This window comes from Biomphalaria glabrata, chromosome 18 (assembly GCF_947242115.1).
Source record: "Biomphalaria glabrata chromosome 18, xgBioGlab47.1, whole genome shotgun sequence".
NCBI classification, from domain to species: domain Eukaryota; kingdom Metazoa; phylum Mollusca; class Gastropoda; family Planorbidae; genus Biomphalaria; species Biomphalaria glabrata.
In genome coordinates, this window is record NC_074728.1 from 9,713,816 (window position 1) to 9,733,220 (window position 19,405).

Here is a 19,405-nt window from a genome sequence, read left to right on the forward strand (position 1 = left end):
GGTCTGCAAGGGGAACTTTACTATTTACTTTACTTAGAACTAGATTAGAATTGTTTTTTTAAAGTCATCATCATCATCATCAAACTCCGTTTGAGTGAGGGCTTGAGAGGCTCAAATCCTCTCTTGCAAAAGCCCTGGACAGAAACCCTGCTGTCTTGCGTAGTGCGTATATGTCACCACACAGGTCGAGAATTTTTGGTTTCCCAGACCTGTCGAGTCGGATATCAGCAAGTCTGGGACAGTCAAACAGAATATGAGGCACGGTTTCCTCTTCTTCCCCGCAGCGGGGGCATCGTGAATCAAAATTTGGCCATAGCCGTGAGAAATATGAGCCAACAGGAAAGGGCACTGTGCCATAACAGCTTGCTCAGGCCTGGACAGCCTCCACCACGGGGAAGTGCGGCCAGGGCGCGTCATGCGCTCCCAGACTCCACGGGCTTTTTGGGACTTGTCCCAGCACTCAAACCACTACTCCATTTCCGTTTTTTGAACCATAGCCAGAGCATGATGAAAACTTACAGCGTGGTCAGTGGTGGAATTTGCCCTCCCTAGTGGGCCAAGGAGTCTGCAATAGTGTTGCCAGTCACACCTATGTGACTCGGTACCCACTGCATTATTACAGGGGTGCCATAGCGCTGCTTTTTGTTGTGTGAGGCCATGATGACAGTGTCTATATTTTTTTTTTAAAGTAGCACTGCCAATATTTCGTCCTTTGGAGCTTCGAAGTCATAGCTCTCCAAAAAAAGGGGAAAGCAGCAATCCGTCCTAACTAGTTTTTGCACACTTGTCTGCCCTGAAATTTCTGTCCCTTTTTTTTACGGTGGCATACGTTCCTTTGAAATACAGTCTACAGCTCGAGCAACGTACAGGACAACGTCTTGCAAGAATCGAACTCAGAACATCGAGGGCACTATTTGACGTGCATGTATAGCGATCACCCTAATCGTACTACCGTAACATAATCGGTTAAAAAAAAAATTGATCAGCTTTTGATTGGAAAATTAATTTCTCTTCAGTTAAAGTTTTACTCCATTAGATCATCACTTTGCCGCGCATCAGTGTGACGTCAATGCTCACTAAAAGATTGTTCGCCTTCTGTTAGCGAATCGCTAATCGCGCTCTTAGAGCCAGCACTATGCTGAGATTCTGGTGCCTTTATATCAGTGCAGGCTTAGTCCTTTGCTTTACCTAAAATAATCTAGTTCGCTTTCTGTTAAGTAAGTGCAGGCATAGTCCTTTGCTGTACCTCAAATGACCTAGTTCTGTCATGGTTTCTATGTCTACCCTTGACAAATCAACGTGTGGGTGCTAAAGGGCGCCTCATCCCTTCTCCTTCTTAACGCTACTACCAAACAACAACTATTTATCTCATTTCGATATATACGTGTGTGTGTGTGCGTGTGTGTGTGTGTGCTGTCTCCCAACAAAAGTGTCTTTGTTCTTAGCGCAATCAGGGTAAAAGCCAAAAAAAAAAGTTTGGTTTCTTCCAGATTACCCCTTCACCCAAATCACTGAAACCCCCCCCCCCACCACCACCACCACCACCGCTTCCCCCACCCCCTTGTGTTAAATCTTTAAGTGACGTGTCCTATTACAATGTAAAACATCTCTACCCATCCTCTTGTCTGCCATGCGTCTGATTAATTCAGGGCTGACCCTACCTTTTTTCCCGCGCAGACAATTGGCGGCCATCTTTAAACTGCGAGACGGTGAGATTCTCCACAACGGCTTTCACTTTCTACCACATTCTTACAAGTATTTGACTTTTTTTTTTTTAAGTGATTCTATAAGACACACACACACACATGATAACTTCCCTCTTTTGTGTAAGAATGAACTAGAGGTGTGGCGTCTTTCCAATGAAAATAGGTAGCGCCCATCCAACTCTTCCACCTACAATCTACATACAGAAATCAAAGTCGCGATCAATTCACCTTCACCTATCCCATTGGACCGTTGGGGCACCACACAGGATCTGTTGACCGTATTTCTCAATTTCTGCCTATCGATTTTTTTTTCTGTGACAGGCCCGTCCATTCTCTTATGCTGTCTTCCTATCGCTTTCTCTGCCTCTTCTTCCCTTTTCCTGGTACTGTTTCCTGAAGGAAGGTCTTTGCGAGCTCTGAAGACCTTGTGATGGCCGTAGAGTTTTAGTTTGCGTTTTTTTTTAAACAATAGTTAGCAGGTCATCGTGGCGTCCGATCCCTGAACTAATCACTTAATCACTCTATGATTATATAGTTTTAATCTTCCCTCCACCCTCTCCTTTGCCTGGTCGTGTATTTAAAAGGAAAGCAAACGATACTGTTTTGTTATTTGGTAAATATTTAGTTGTCTGTTGTGAGAGACAAGTGTGTCGGTTACAGAGAGAAATAGACAGACAGAGACACACGCACACACTTGCAGACTTATTGAAAGTGAGAGACAGAGACAGACAGATATATCGAATGTGACAGACATACACTTAGACAGATTTATCGAATGAGAGAGAGACGGACACTCGGACATATTTATTGAGAGAAAGAGAAAGAGAGAGACGGACACTCGGACATATTTATTGAGAGAAAGAGAAAGAGAGAGACACACTCGGACATATTTATTAAGAGAAAGAGAGAGACGGACACTCGGACATATTTATTGAGAGAAAGAGAAAGAGAGAGACACACTCGGACATATTTATTAAGAGAAAGAGAGAGACGGACACTCGGACATATTTATTGAGAGAAAGAGAAAGAGAGAGACACACTCGGACATATTTATTAAGAGAAAGAGAGAGACGGACACTCGGACATATTTATTGAGAGAAAGAGAGAGACACACTCGGACGTATTTATTAAGAGAAAGAGAAAGACACACTCGGACGTATTTATTGAGAGAAAGAGAGAGACACACTCGGACATATTTATTGAGAGAAAGAGAGAGACACACTCGGACGTATTTATTAAGAGAAAGAGAGAGACGGACACTCGGACATATTTATTGAGAGAAAGAGAAAGAGACACACACAAAAAAAACAACAACCAAATTCAGATTCATTGAGAGAAATGGAGATGCACTCACGAATTTATAGATGAAAATAGAAACACTCGCAGATTGACAGACAGTGGCGTAGAAACTATGTCGCGAGAGGGTTTATTATTTCGCCATGGCCCATGACCAATAGTTACCCAAATGGGCTCTTGTATGGGGAAAAATATTCATATTCTTTTATAATATATTTAAATCAATTGTTTATATTAATCTTACTCTGGTAGATCTGCTACAATAGGAAAGTAACAAATCGATGTTTATCTAATTGTGTTAGGATAAAATCAATTTAAGAAAGGAAACATCTGAATTGTCTAGATAGCGTTTCATTAGATCCTCAGCTCTTGAAGAAAAGCGTGCCATACGGAAAATGGCCGGCTCCTCTACCACCAAAGCGAAAGCCACTTTGACCTGCAATATATGTGGACGGGACCGTCTCTCCAAATAGGGTTCCACAGCCATATGAAAAAGTGTTCGAGATGAACCATAGTCGTTCTACGACTGAAGGAGGCCAACATTCTATCGGAATCTAGCTTGTTAGATTGCTTATAACTTTACGTTTTACGAAGGTATTTTCCAGTGATGACAAAAACAGATATGAGTATCTGGTGAAAAGCAACACCAGGAAGCGAACTCATCTCTTCTAGCTCCAGTTGTTCCGCGCATTCCCCTTGCTATGTAGTGTAAATGCGTGTTTCTGGTGCAACTACAGTAGGTTGTAATGGATGAATTGTTTCTGATGTAACCACGAAGAAGTCTGTCGTACTTAAGCTTATAAATAGGGAAGTGAAAACAAAAGACGTGTATTTTTTTAAAAGTTAGTTGTAATTTTTAAATTTTGTTTAAGACAGTGATGCTCAAAATACAGTCCGCGGGCCACACCCGTCCCGCGTCGTGGTTTCCCTACGGCTTGCCGAAATGTCGGTACAAATGGTAGAAAATCGCTCATCAGAATAAAAAAAGAAGTTGAAAAATGTATCTTTACCTATGTTAGTGCCTTCACTTTTCTCAGAATAATTGGTACCATGACCTCTTTTTTTTTAGTTTAACAAAATGCGATCTACCAGGAAAAGTGAATGGATCTTTACTTTTTTGTGGAACATGCTGATAAGCCAACGTCATTGTTTTCTAATGAAAGTGTGGCTGTTTAAAAAAAAAATTAATTGGCCTTATGAAACAAAAATGGCGACATTCTTGTTTTCAGCCACGAACAAAATATTGTTAAACTACGCATGGATTTATGAGAATATTTACCAAAAAAAAAAAAAAACAGCAACAAAAAACAAAACAAGGTTACAAAAGACAGTGTATGTGGAAACACAAACTCAAAATCGGCCCCCGAAGTGGTCCACCCAGGAAGGCTTCAATATTTTCAGAAAGAACATCCGAATGAAATTATATCAAAGACAAATGAGAGATAAGAATGGAGAAAGAAGGTTAACAGATCTTGTGTAGTGCCCGATCGGTCCAGCAGATCAAAGGATAGGTGAAAGTGAATGTAAAGTTAGATGTAAACCTGGCCTAACTAGTTCCCCTTTCAGACCTTGTGGTCTATAGGGCAGATGATGTAAAGTTCATCTGTTTTTGTGGCCTACGGTTAACGAGGGTGTCATGTGGCCAGCACAACAATCAACCGCCTTTACTTGTCCCCAACTAATGTCAGGTACCCATTACTGAGTGGACTCAGAGGCGCCCAAAGATTCCAAAGTTAAAAATCCCAGTCTTCACCAGGATTCGAACCCGGGACCCCCGGTTCGGAAGCCAAACGCTTTACCGCTCAGCCACCGCGCCTCCCCTGGCCTAACTGATGTCTTATAATTGTCTCATAATTGATCTAATTTTTTGAAAAGGATCAATCTCTTATTCGAATAATAAAAAAAAAAAAATAATTCCGCAATAAAAAAAAAAAGTCCAGGAAAATGAAGTTTATAAGATTACTTTTCATTTTAAATTAGGTCTAACTTATAATGCATACTAATTAGCTTTTTCTCTTTAAAAAAATACTTGCATAACTGATTTTAAAAATTCGATTTTTCGCTTTCAGAAAAAAAAAAGTAGCCGTTGCATCAGAACTTTGAATGGTCTAAAATATTGTGATGTCCGATTTTCAATATCTTTTCTAGTTTACGAGATCTAAACGGGACGGACGGACAGACATTTCACACAAAACTAATAGCGTCTTTTCCCCTTTCGGGGGCCGCTAAAAAACAAACAAAAAAAAAAGACGAAAATGAGTCGGTGGTAAAGCTAATTATACTGTTGCTAGCATTATCAGTATAGAAAGGAAACCATTTTTGAACGCGTAGAATTATACCGCAAATATCTCAATAATAAGTATTAATTAATGTAATACTTATTAATGAGATATTTGCGGTATATAATTCTACGTGTTCAAAAATGGTTTCCTTTTAATTAATTAATGTAAGTACTAGATCCTCGGGTTTCTTTTATTTCAGGTAAATTTCATTTCGATTTTTGCAACTTCTTGTTCATGTGGCCCGCGACATGAGTGTCGGAAATTAAAATGGCCCGCAGGTCGAATCATGCTGAGCATCACTGGTTTAAGATTAAATTATTTTAATTGTGTTTCTACATGCATCCAGTTGATATCTGTGTATATTTGTTTAAGAAAAATGATTTATAAATATAAAAGAAAATATCGATACATTTTGAAGTATCAATCGTCTATTAAAATTCTGTTATATAAGTAAATAAAAGCAAAGTGCCTCTTTCAGACCTTGCGATTTATAGGGCCCATGATGTAAAGGTCATCTGTTTTTGTGTGACCCACTGTTAACGAGGGTGTCATGTGACCAGCACAACGACCAACCGCCTTTTCTTTCCCCTAACTAATGTTAGAGCTGGGTGGAATCGGAGGCGAAAGATCCCAGAATTCGAACCCGTGGCTTTACTGCTCAGCCACCGCGCCTCCAATATTCTGTTATAGCTACCAACAAATCTAACGAGTTATTCTAACGAGTCGAAGTATATCAGTAATTAATATTTGGAAACGACCTTCTATACGGTAGAGTAGGACAAACAACAGTCATCACAGTTGTCCTTTAAAACCTTGACATTGATGATGTACATCATTCAATCAGGACTTTGTCGTCTACCGTGACATTGATGATGTACATCATTCAATCAGGACTTTGTCGTCTACCGTGACATTGATGATGTACATCATTCAATCAGGACTTTGTCGTCTACCGTGACATTGATGATGTACATCATTCAATCAGGACTTTGGTTTTATTTGTTGTTGTCCCGAGCCCGTTAGGACAAAGTCTTCATATTCCTATTATTGCAACAAACAACGTTGCTTCGCCACTGACGATTGAGAGAGTAAAAAGAGAGCTAGCTAGACAGAGTAAGGAAGAGAGAAAGAGGGATATAGTGACAGGGTGAGAAGGAGAGATGGAGATGTTGACAGATAGACAGGGTGACAGAGAAAGAGAACTTGACATTGTATAAAATTATATATATATTATACGAGCATATATAGAGAGGGGGCTTGGTGGCTGAGTGGTAGAGCGCTTGGTTTCCGAACCGTTGGGGTTTTGGACTCTAACCTCTATGAAAACTGGGCTTTTGAGTTCGGGATTCTAGAACGCTCCTGAGTCCACCCAACTCTAATTTGTACCTGACATTAGTTGGCTAAAGTAAAGACGGTTGATCGTTGTGCTGGCTACGTGACTCCCTCGTGAACCTTCAGCCATTGAAACAGATGACCTTTACATCATCTGCGCTATAGATCGCAAGGTCTGAATGGGGTCACTTTAATTTATTTTATGGATACAGGGAAGATAAAAATTGGGAGAGATGTGCCATAATATTTTTCCTTGAGAATCACTGATTTCAAAACTTCCGGTGGGAAAGCGATGAGGCTGATTTGAAACCCTAAACGTTCTACTGGATCCATTGTCCCTCGGAAAGAAAATTGGAGTGAGTGCGTATGGGTCCCATTGTTCCACTGTGGGCAGGCAGTATTGCAACCATTTTCTCCATTCGAGGTAGAAAAGAATAGGGGAGGTAACTCTATAATGATAGTTAAACACACACACAGACACAAGAAATTCAACTTTCCTGATTTTGTTTTCAAACGATGTACCAAGAAGGTCATGGGAAGACGGATTGTTGGTGTGTTGTAGGGAAAAGAAATATGTCCTATCTAAGTTAAGGTCAAAGTTCATGACCTCGGTACAGTAGTTGTGCAGTTAAATAAAAAAAAAAATTACTACCGTATTTCGTATCAAGTAGTCTACTTTAAGCATCTTCATTGCAATTTGTGATGGCGGCCTAGAAAACAGAATCTCAGAAACATCAACTAGATCTAGTAGCCTTGTGCCACTTTCTTAATGGGATTTGAAGATGTTGTTGAGCCCACGTAACTGCAATGAGTCATCCCAGTTGTAATAAGTCCACTCAGTTGTAATAAGTCCACTATGTTGTAATAAGCTTACTCAGTTGTAATAAGCCCACTCAGTTGTAATAAGTCCACTCAGTTGTAATAAGTCCACTCAGTTGTAATAAGTCCACTATGTTGTAATAAGCCTACTGAGTTGTAATAAGCCCACTAAGTTGTAATAAGCCTACTCAGTTGTTAAAAGCCCACTAAGTTGTAATAAGCCCACTCAGTTGTAATAAGTCCACTCAGTTGTAATAAGTCCACTCAGTTGTAATAAGTCCACTATGTTGTAATAAGCCTACTGAGTTGTAATAAGCCCACTAAGTTGTAATAAGCCCACTCAGTTGTAATAAGTCCACTAAGTTGTAATAAGCCCACTAAGTTGTAATAAGTCCACTCAGTTGTAATAAGTCCACTCAGTTGTAATAAGTCCACTCAGTTGTAATAAGCCCACTAAGTTGTAATAAGTCCATTCAGTTGTAATAAGTCCACTCAGTTGTAATAAGTCCACTCAGTTGTAATAAGTCCACTCAGTTGTAATAAGTCAACTCAGTTGTAATAAGCCCACTAAGTTGTAATAAGTCCATTCAGTTGTAATAAGTCCACTCAGTTGTAATAAGTCCACTCAGTTGTAATAAGTCCACTCAGTTGTAATAAGTCCACTCAGTTGTAATAAGTCCTCGCTCCCGCTATTAGTCCATCCGTGACCAATCGTCATAGAATACCTCAACACTGACCTGTGATATCGCAGCCTGTGGAGTGGAGTGGAGACCAATAGTTCCTTGCCATGTTGTACACATACATGTGACGTGGCAACGAGCTATTGGTCTCTGCCGCCCACAGGTTGTGACGTCGCAAAAAAAAAAAAAAAAGAATAAGGATTTCAAAAAACATGAACGAAACTTTTGATCAATTATTTCTCCATCAAAATTGGATTGAAATAACTGCCACCCCCCTGTTCCTGGCCCCACTTCAAAAAACCATGACGTGGTAATTTGCCCCCACTTTGTGGAACAACCTTGTATTTATCATTGACCCAAGACTTCATTGCATTGGCCCCGGCATTGGCCCCGAAGTCTACTAAGACTTTAAAAAAAAAAAAGAAAGGATTTATTTTTGTAAAGATTCTTTGTCTATCAACGGACCTTACTTTGGTAACGATTGTAGGCTGCACAGGTAAATTGAGTTGTGAGTTCTTAATTTCAACAAATTTTTACCCTCAGGTAACATACCTTTTTTGTGTATTCCGTGTATGTGTGTGTGTGTTGATGTTTGTATATGTGTGTGTTGCAACTATGAGACGGATATGAAATGAAGTTATAAATATTTTTTTAAAAGTCATATGCGAAGCGGAAGTGATGTAGCGAGCGAAATAATAAAGTGCAAACTGAAGGTGACAAATGTATATCACTTAACAGCTCAAGAAAAACAATTAATGACTTAATCACCAAAGAAGCTGATTTATGTCTTAACTGCTTAATAAATTGATGTGTGACTTCACCGCTACGATGACATTAATTTATGACTTTACCTCTTAAGAAATCAATTTTATTTTTTTCGCCTCTCGAGACTTCAAAAAATGACTTAGCCGCTCGAAGAAGGCAATATATGAATTAGCAATATATAAATTAGCTGCTAAAAAAAATCAATACATGACTTAACCGATCCTGAGTTCAATACACGACTTGACCGCTCAAGAAATCAGTTTTTGACCGTACCACTAAAAAAAAAAAAAAGATGCATAAATTCATCACCTAACCAAAAACTTAGACATTAATTTTTATCATTATCTGCCCCTTGATTTGCGTCGTTGAGCTGTGAAAGTTGGCGTTCTCCAACATCTCTTCACTCTTCCCGGTCAGCAGAAAGAGACCTATCCATTCTTTCGCGTTGTCCAGCCAGCTTTTCTTCGGACGAGCCTTCCTTCATGCTCTCTCCACTTTACCTGAAGGATTATATTTGAAAGTGAGTGGTGTCTTACAATATGACCAGCTCAGCTTTCGTCTCTTCTCAGTGTTGAGGAGTTTCTCTATTTGCAATCCAGTGTTGACTTGTAAAAGTAATAACTCGTTGTTGTCTTTCCCAGGTCTATGATACGCATTTTTTTGTAGCATTTAATCTCAAATGCTAAAATTCTCCTTACAGCCTCCAACTTTCACAACCATACAGCAGCATGGGGACCAGAAGAGAAGAATGCAGTTTTCATTTTATTCTGAAGTTGATGTCACCCTTCCTGATTTCCCACAATGCACCCATGACGCTAATTGTTAAGAACACAAAATGGCATTACGTGTTTAGTTATTTTCCAAATCTTTAACGGTGATTCGGAAATGCAGCTTGTACAAAAGTTCCCCTTTCAGACCTTGCGATCTATAGGGCAGATGATGTTAAGGGCATATGTTTCCTTGACAAACGGTGAACGAGCAGGGTGTCATGTGGCCGGCACAACGACCAACCACCTTTACTTTCCCAAACTAATGTCAGGTGCCCATTAGAGATGGGCGGATTTAGGGGCGCCCTAAAAATCCCGAAATTAAAAATCTCAGTCTTCACCTAGGACCCCATGTTCGGAAGCCAAGCGCTTAACCACTCAGCCACCGCGTCCCTCAATTTGTACAAGGTTATCAAAAACCCGATAGTCAGACCAAAGCGCTTCAAATTTATTGTGGCAAGGGCCGAATTTGAAACGTTTTGTTTGATTTTTTTTTCACTGTAATATTTTTGACACGCGTGTCATCGGAATTTAGATCTGCATGTCATGAAAACAATACGCTCTCAGATATTTAGCTATATCTAGTGCCTATCCGCTCCGAAGACCGCTCCGAAGACGCTCCGGAGAGCGCCAAAGTTCTCTGACGAAGTATTCTCAGTGTTGTCAATCCTTGGGGAATTTTAAAATGTTCGTATTGATTCTTATATAAATTCAATATATGTATATACGGTAGTATTACTGTAATACGTTTTCTAAAAGTACATTTTGAGTTCCACAAAATCGACCAAATTTAAAGGAAAAAAAAAAGAAACTAGGTTATGAAACTAATTGATTTATTCAAGAGAGGCTCTCATTCTAATAATTGATACTGACATCCTAAAGAAGTTGATATTATGTCATCTTAGTGTCATTGTTTCTAAAGCTGGGTCAGGACTGCGGACTTCTTCCATTGTTCTACTATGAGGCTTGGATTTAGACTCTTTATTTAGACTGAGGCTCGAATGGTAATACTAACACGCCAGTTTAATTAAGAATAAAAACTGAAAGAAGAACTACAGACTAGCAGGAAGTCCTGCGCGTGCCAAGTGGGTCGTCACTCTAACCTAAGTACAACACCAGGTTGACCTTGCTGTACAAACTAACAAACAGTGTCATGAACAAATAATGTCATTAGGACCCCGCTCTGTGTAAAACAAGTAAATTTTAAATATTCATAACCATCCTTCCCCCCCTCCCCCCCTCCCCCCAACCTAAAACAAAATGTTCACCACGAAATAGTTTACAAAATATTTTTTTTTATTATTATGTAAGCTCTTCATTTTATTTTTACATCTATATTTGTAAGAATGAAGAGCATGTAAGTCTGTTTCTTAAGAGGACAACATTTATGAGTGTACTATATTATCTTACCTGTGCAGTTCAGATACGTTATTGGGTCGTGAACTTTTACCTGAAACCTAGATTAGACACATGCAGTGGGGCAGGTAACGCATCGCTTCGGTTTTGTTTTTTCTCAAACATGTTTTCTCTCTCTCTCTCTCTCTCTCTCGCTCTCTCTCTCTTTTGCTTTCTTTCGTTCCTTATATATTTTTTTTTAAATTAAAAAACAAAAACTACTCATAAACTCTGTAATGTTTTATTGTGTGCATATTTTCTGAACATTTCTGCCGCTGTTCTTTAAGCCAAGGTTATGATACATTTTATTCGAAAGCACATTATTAGGCTCATAACATATATATATATATATATATATATATATATATATATATATATATATATATATATATATATATATATATATTTATATATATATATATATATAACGTAATGAAAGGTTTTCACTAGTGGTGTCAGAAGTGTAACCAATTAAGTCGCTTTTCTTTATAGAGAAAGAGATTCGGGAGGGAGGGGGAATTTCGCAAATTTAAACTAATTGAATTACTGTTCGCGCGATAATGATATCTTGACCAGTTTGACACTCCTCACGGGCTACCTTCCAAACCTCCCCCCACACCCCTCCTTTTCCCTCGCACCCCCTTCCACTAAACTTTGTTCGCTTTATCCTTTTGCCTTAAACCTTCGGGTGCCCACTCCGGAGCGCGGATCTTTCACCAGCAAAATGATTAGGGCGGATTTTTGGAGATTTGAAAGATGGGAAAAAAAGTTTTTTTTTGTTTGGTTTTAAAAACTTATTCCCCCCCCCCCTCCACTCGCAACCTAAAACTACTAAGCTTTTGTAAAGTGACGCCACAAAGGGTGCTTTCTTTTATTTGGGTACTTCAACCATAAAGTGCCTTGTGGGGAGGGAGTGTGTGGGTGGTGGTGGTAGAGAAAAGCGGGGAATGGGGAAGAAAAAAAAGGGGGGTGGGTGTACAGCAAAGCAGACATCAGCATAATTTATGCGCTGGTCTGATGCACTAGAAGTTCACGTCTGCGTCTGTACCGTCTGCAGTGCATGATACTTGCAGACGGTTAGAAACACGCGGGAGATCGGGTCAGGCCAAGAACAGAAGTTACCAACTTTTTGAAAAAAAAAAAAGAATGAAGAAAAGTTTTTTAAAAGAACAGAACTTTTAACAGGCGTAATGGGAACAGGGAGAGAGATGCAATAGAGTGTGTGGGTGTAGGGGGAGGGCGGAGTAGAACATCTAGATTGAGGCGGATATTGTTATATGCATATATTTATATAATATATATTATATTCTTGGGTGGTTACGTGCTTAAGGTGGAAGTAGCTCTGTGTGTTGGGGAAAGGTGCTAGGTCAGATCTGGTTGGTTTTTGTTTTATATCCAGCCACTGACGGACAAAAAGGTAAATTTTTTTAAAGACCTCCCCACGACTCCCCCCCCCCCACACACTTTTTCCTCTCCTGTACCTCTCACCTCCAAGGTTCTCGTGTGTTATGTGCAGGCCGATGTCTAAAAGTATGCAGGTCTTGGCTGGGTCACCCCGACATTAGTCAACTTGAGCTAAATCTGAACACACGATGTTGGCTTGTTTCTTTTTTTAAGTGTTTTTTTTTTTTTTTGGTTTTCTTTAAACAAAAACTTGGTCAATGGAACGAGTGAACTTTCTTCTCTCTCTCTCTCTCTCTCTCTCTCTCTCTCTCTCTCTCTCTCTCTCATTTTATTTCTCTTGGAATCATTTTGGACATCTGTTGTTTGTTTATTCCAGTGTGTGTGTGTGTGTGTGCGTGTGTGTGAATGTGTGTGTGTGAATTGTGTAATTAGCCAAAGGGAGAGAAGCAGAAGCGAGTTTGGTCCAGCTTGTCCTTCCCCTTCGCGATGTTTCATTCCAAGAGACCTTTCACTTCTCGTGCATCCATGGCGAGGGCTTTATTGTTGTCATGTGACCTGCGGGCTGGAGGACGCATGAGAACAATCTGAGAGGGGGAGGGGGGCGCAATGGCGAGATCAAGCTCGCAATCATGAATGGCGGTACATCACTACGCGCGTGTATGAGTATGTGTCCGTGTGTGTGTGTGTGTGTGTCTTTTTGGAGCATGCATTTTATTAAGTAGTCGATTTGCTGAGTAAAATCACAAAATTATTTGTAATGGTTGAATTTGTTTAAGTAGAAAATTCCTTTCGAATTTTCTGTAATAGTGAAATGTGCTTTGTAGTTTTATATTTAGGAAACACCAGGTTTAGGCTTAGTAACCTAAAAAAGAGTTACGATTATTAGTTGCTTTTTGGTTTGGAGGAATAGTTACACTAAGTTTTGGGCCGTAAATGTACGTAAATGTCGATAGTATTTATCTAGAAACCTTTGATTTTAATCGTCTGATTATCTGCTACATATTTTTATTTTTATTATTTGTAACTTTTGTTTTAATTAGCTGACCACTCCTAAGAAATTAATTTTTTTTAGATGTCTTACAAGTGGAGCCGTACAAATTTATAATATTAATCCATGAGTCTGTTGAAAGTACTTTGTTAGTCTGTTGTTGAAATTAATACGTTTGACTGTTGATATTATTTATTTAAGTCTGTTAAAAGCACTAAATAAGTCTGTTATTAAAAGTACTTAGCTGTTCTTTTGAAAATATTTAATGAATCTATTGTACTTAGCTGGTCTGTGTAAAAACACTAAATCTGTCTGTTAATAAGAGTACTCAACTATTGCGTTCAAAGTACAATATTGGTCTGTTAACGAAATACTTAGTCTGTTCGAGCAAAGTACTTTGACTAATTAGTTAAAAGTATTTAGATGATTCTTGTTAAAAGTACTTTGATTAGTCTGCTAGGTTTGCCCCTGTGAGTCTATCTATAGTACTTAAGTGAGTCTGCGCATGCTGCCAAAAATGTAAAGTTCACTCGAGATACCAGCTAGCATCTACCTACATTTCTCTCCCCCCCCCAAGTCTTCCATGTCAAACAACCATCTCACTCTTCCCCCCCCCCCCCCCCGCCCAACCAGTCTGTACCAGATAACGAGCGATTCACCTACCTATATAGCACATCCTGGACTTTACTTCCATTACTCTCGTGCTACAGTTCCGTATCTACCTACCAGGTTATCATAACATACAATCCCCCCCCCCCCCCTCCCAACCCACAACAAGGGCTTGTCCGCTTGCAAGTCGCTAGAGCCAGGCCACTTTAAAAGAATTGAAAAGCAAAACAACAAAGGCATGTTCAAACTCACACCGTCGCTAAATCTAGTAACGCCGTATTGTTGTTTATCGCATTTTCTTATGTACTTTGTCGCAAACTCGTGCAGCGATCATTAGTCCAAGACATGTTTTCATTGTGACTTAACGATTCATGCTGTTCCATGCCATGACAGGTGACTGTTTCAATTCAGTTACTGTAATTCGAATAACACTTCTTTATTTTAGCACATTTTGAACTTGTTAGCTTCTAATTTTTAATTACGAGTGCCAGTTTTAACAATTTTGGTGAGGCATCCACTGTTTAAGTCTATAGAGTTTTTTTTTTTTTTTTTTTTAGTCATTTTTTTTAAATATTACTTTATGACAATGGGGTATATTGTTATTTTAGATAATTTCCATAAACGCTTAATCTCCAAGCCTAGGTTCCCATATTTTCGTTGTTTTTTCCAGCTCAGTTTTTTTTTTAAATTATGAGATAGTGGTACGGCGTATTTCAATAATGGTAGCGGCCTTTTCTTTTTTATCGATGAGCAGCAAATCAGGGCGATTAAAATCTACCTTTTTGTCAGTCAAAATAGGCCTATCCCAGTACAGTAGATGATTCGTAGACTCGAGAACCTCTTGTGGTGAGTATTTGTAATATGGAGGAGTATCCTTACCGATCAAATTGTGTCTCAAAGCCAAGTGCTGGTGTATTAGCTTTGCAACTTGGTTATGGCGACCTAGGTAGGCAGATTCCGATAGGGCTGAACATCCCGCCATTATGTGTTCAATTGACTCACCCACATTTCCACATTTTCGGCATTTGTCAACAATATTGAGTTTTAGGATATGTTTCTCGTAATTTTTTGTTCTAATTACTCTGTGTCCTGTATTGCTGTGACAAAGCCTTCAGTTTCAGGGTAGAGATTATTATTATTATTATTATTATTATTAAAATCATCATTGTTATTATCTGGCTACAAACCCAACGTAGTGCAACAAAGTCAAATAGTCTATGACGGAATAAAAAGTTAGTCTTCAACCATACATAAGGAATATCTCTTGCACAGTGAGCGCCGTGGATAATCTATTATCCGGATTCGGCACCTGCCTCCGCCGCCCCCTTTATTCCCCCCCCCCCCTGTGTCTCTCTCTCGCTCTCCATAAATATATTATTTCCAGTCGGCGATAGCAAATATTTCTTGATCTTTATCTTCTTAGCCTCTGTGGCTGGCCACGGCGCGACAAAAGACTAGATCAAATATAGGAACAATTCGGTCTGCTTAGTGTTAGAGATTAGTCTGAACAACAACAAAAACACAACAACAACTGAATAAGTTCTTAATTCAAAATAAGTTTCACTCCACACTGTCTTGCCGTGGCTCTGTTGATTGCTAAGATTTGATGCAATACCTGGAGTTTTAACTTTTCAAACTATTCTTTGTCACTGCCAGGATTGAAATGTTTTAATAATTAAAAAAAGAAATAATTATTAAATTGATAGCGCTGTTGACAAACATAATGTGGGCTCAATGCGCTATATAAAACATAAACCAAAGAGTTAACATGGCAAACTAATCTTAATAAGTGTTGCAGAGATAGGTCTTAATCAGGGCCGGCCCTGGTCTTAATGTTTTTTCATGAATATAGTGAAGCTCGTGGTCTGAGATTAATGATGAACGAGTTCCGACTGTTTGGCCCGTGCGCTGAAAAAAAAAACAACAAAACCCGCGATTTGCAACTTCTAAGTGAAACGAAAAGTCATAGAAGTTCCTTTAGCATCGCCCACTTTGGAAGTTCTTTTATGGTTTGGCAGCTCTGGGGCAAGTCCGTCCTATTACAGTTAACAATAATGTTAGGTAAATTCCAAGCCCGGGGATTTCTGTGAGGTCTGCTGTTTCCGTCCGTTATTGAAAAGAGAGTATATTTTGTGTCATCGTCATTGTTCTACAACCATACCAAACACTGGTCTACCTAACACACACACACACACACACCTAATATATGTACACACACACACACACTGTCAGGAAGACGGACATAACAGCACATAAAACATTCTCCCAATTAACTATAGGTTATCACGTGACTGGTTCCCCTCCCCACCAATACAATGCCTTTAAATTGTGTATGCCAACCTTTATGACTTATACATAATTAAGTGCTCTCCATACTCTCCACAATGAGACACACAGTTACTTAGTATGGCGGTCTGTAGCCCCAAACTCCGAGGTCATTCTGGTCAGTTCTGTTGACATCACACGTCTGCTGTAAATGGTGTGGTCAACGTTTGGTTGCGTCGAACTAGTCATAGTGTCGAACTAGTCAAAGTGTCAAACTTCGAATGATTAATTCGCAAACAAAACCATAACTAAATAAACTAGAACAAGAAGTACAACAATGAAAACTTAAATAAGCAAAATATAAAAAATCCTTTAAAAAAATAGCCAGTTAATAAAGATCATTTAATGGGGAAGAACTCCAAAACTATATTAATCAATAATGTACAAGTTATTTCCCTTAATCGATATCAAGCAAAATAATTAATTCACAATAATTAATGAATATTTGGGAATAAACAAAAATAGATTCATGTTTTGTTAGATACAATAAATAATTTTGTTGAAGTATCAATTAACTTCATCGGAGAATGCCTGAGGGAAAAATAACAATTATTTAAGGGGACTAAACCCCAAAATTTAGCCATATCTGTGAATAATGAAGGATTAGTTTCCCTTGTTGGTATCAAACAAAATAATTAGTTACCAGTAATTAATTGAATAAGTCGTTATTTTTTATTTTATTGATTGGTCCTTATCTATGCCAGTGAATAATTGTGCGAAGTTTCAACTTGATCCGAGAATGGTTGTGGGAGAAATAACTTGTACACACTTTGAGACAGACAGACAGACAGAGTGAGTTGATAAAAGCTTTGTAAAAAGAGAAATATCTTTACTACAAGACCATAAAGCGTCTCGGGATGTGTTGCCCTTAAAGGGTTTGTGTGGGATACGTGTAGCACAGGTTGAGATCCACTGATCCACAGCTACAAGACGTCCACTAGTAGGTTGGTCGTGTCTCTTCAATAATTCAGCAGACGATGTATCACACGGTCCGTTTATGATCTGAGCCGCACGTTTGTCCGGAGTGATGACACCTGTAGCATAATGCCGGACATTGTTCCATGGTCAAACGATATAAACTACTGGTGCCTTGTGGATGGCTAGCAAGTTAGTTGAATGCATGAACGACGAGGTGGACGTTGATCATCGGTCAGCTTAGTGATTTTTTTTTTGGTTTTGCTTTGTTTAGTTTAGTATTTAAAGGGGGGCGATGTACTTGTGATGTTGATACTGTATACCACGCTTCTGATTTGGTTTAAGGTTGGCCTCCTCCTTCTGTCGTACAACCACTTTGATTCATCTCGTAGAACACTTTTTCCAGTGGCGTAGTTAATGTGGGGGGAGAGGGGGGGAGAATTTGAAATTCCTCCCTGCCCCCCCCCAACTTTAAAAGGGAGGGTGCGAATGAGTGCTTTTTCATTAAAAATAAATAGTACGCTAAATGCAGGGCCCCCCACACCCCGAAGGGGTCAAGCCCCCCTGGTCCTCCAAACGATGTAAAATTCCTAGCTACGCTCCTGACTTTTTTCATGTGACTCTGGAGCCCTATTCTGGAGAGACATTTCCATCCACGTTTATCTTATATTACGGTGGCATTCGCTTTGCTGAATTAAGTTTATATTGTATACTAGCTTTGACATGACCCGCGGCATGCGGACCTTAGATTGGGTATTAAATTACTGATCTAGTGGATGGAATTTAGATCTATGTCAAACATGGCGAATTTTCCTTTTACATTTCCTTTTACATTTATTTAATAATGCCTCGAAAATAAAAGTAGGGTTGTGAAATTGGGTCAATTCGCCAAACCGACATACATTGTTGATATAAAATACTGTGAGAATAGGTTTACCCGATTTGTTAAAAAGTTTCGTTCTTCAATAGAGGTAAGTTAGGATTTTTTATTTTTTTGTAATTGTTAGGGCTCCCATTTGGGAGGGACATTATACATTAACTACATTAACTACAGTCTCCGTCTTGATTTAAAGAACATTGATGCCAAGTTTTATCAATATTGGTCTCACGGTTATAGACATATATATATATATATAATAATAATTGAATGTAAAGTATATTATAAAGTTATTTATAGAACAAGTCCTGACTGTATTGGTGATACACATTTCTTGCTGCTGGGGCTTAATTGTGACATGAAATGTCGCCTAGGGGCAAAAAGGTATAGAGGGGTGGCTAGATGTTGAAATGTCTATTTAGGTAATTTTTAATTTATGTGTCTCTTTTATTCTCTTTTATCTCTTCTTGTTCATTTCTCTTACTTTCTCGTTCTCTTTCTTTCCTGTTTTAGTCTGATCAAGCATCTACCTCAAACTAACCATACCATGTAAGTATAACCATGTAAGTGAAGAAATACAAAAAAAATAACTTACATAAGGGAAAGAACCACACATTGACATGTATATTAATACAGAGCTTATATAAGACAAAGAACTGCACATTTACATTCATATCTCTTAATACTGTAAGATTTATTTTCCGTCTTCTACACCAAACAATGTTGATTATTTACCTCTAATTGAACTTGTTATTATTATTATTGCTTCATGTTTTGTAAGGGACAATGAATAATTGTGCCAAGTTTCAACCTGATCCGAGAATGGGAAGTGGGAGAAATAACGTGTAAAAAACAAATTGTACCAGACGGACAGACAGACGGAGTGAGTTGATATAAGCTTTATAAATTATGTAGATTCCTTAACTATCACTGCATTTTTGTTTCCATTTTTTTTTTCTTTTTAATTTCTGTGTGTGTGTGTGTGTTTGTGTGTTCGGGTTGCGTAGTTTGGTGGCGTCATCAGTTTTGTACTTACAAGCTACAATGATTTATATTTATTACTGTTTCCTATTAATCATTCTTTCGCGTGCACTATAGAAACGTATTGGGGGTAAAACAGACATGCTGTCAGCCTCTTTCTTGCACACCAACTTAGATACAAAGTAAAAGGCAATTCTTAAGATCTCACGCTTTAAAAAAAAAAGTACTGTAATAGTATTGTAATAATTATGTTTTCTACACTAG

General features: G+C 38.7%; 1 protein-coding gene across 3 annotated transcripts in view; it reads left to right on the top strand.

Annotated features, from left to right (window-relative positions):
- Positions 1-19,405, top strand: part of LOC106076382 (uncharacterized) — a 275,905-nt gene that overhangs the window by 28,965 nt on the left and 227,535 nt on the right. Inside the window, exon 1 of one of the 3 annotated variants that reach the window (XM_056017281.1) lies at positions 18,688-18,709. The exons of the other annotated variants lie outside the window; for them this stretch is intronic. The gene's annotated coding sequence lies outside the window, so the exon portion shown is untranslated. Of the gene's footprint in view, positions 1-18,687; positions 18,710-19,405 lie in introns of those variants that run through there. 3 annotated transcript variants of the gene reach the window in all.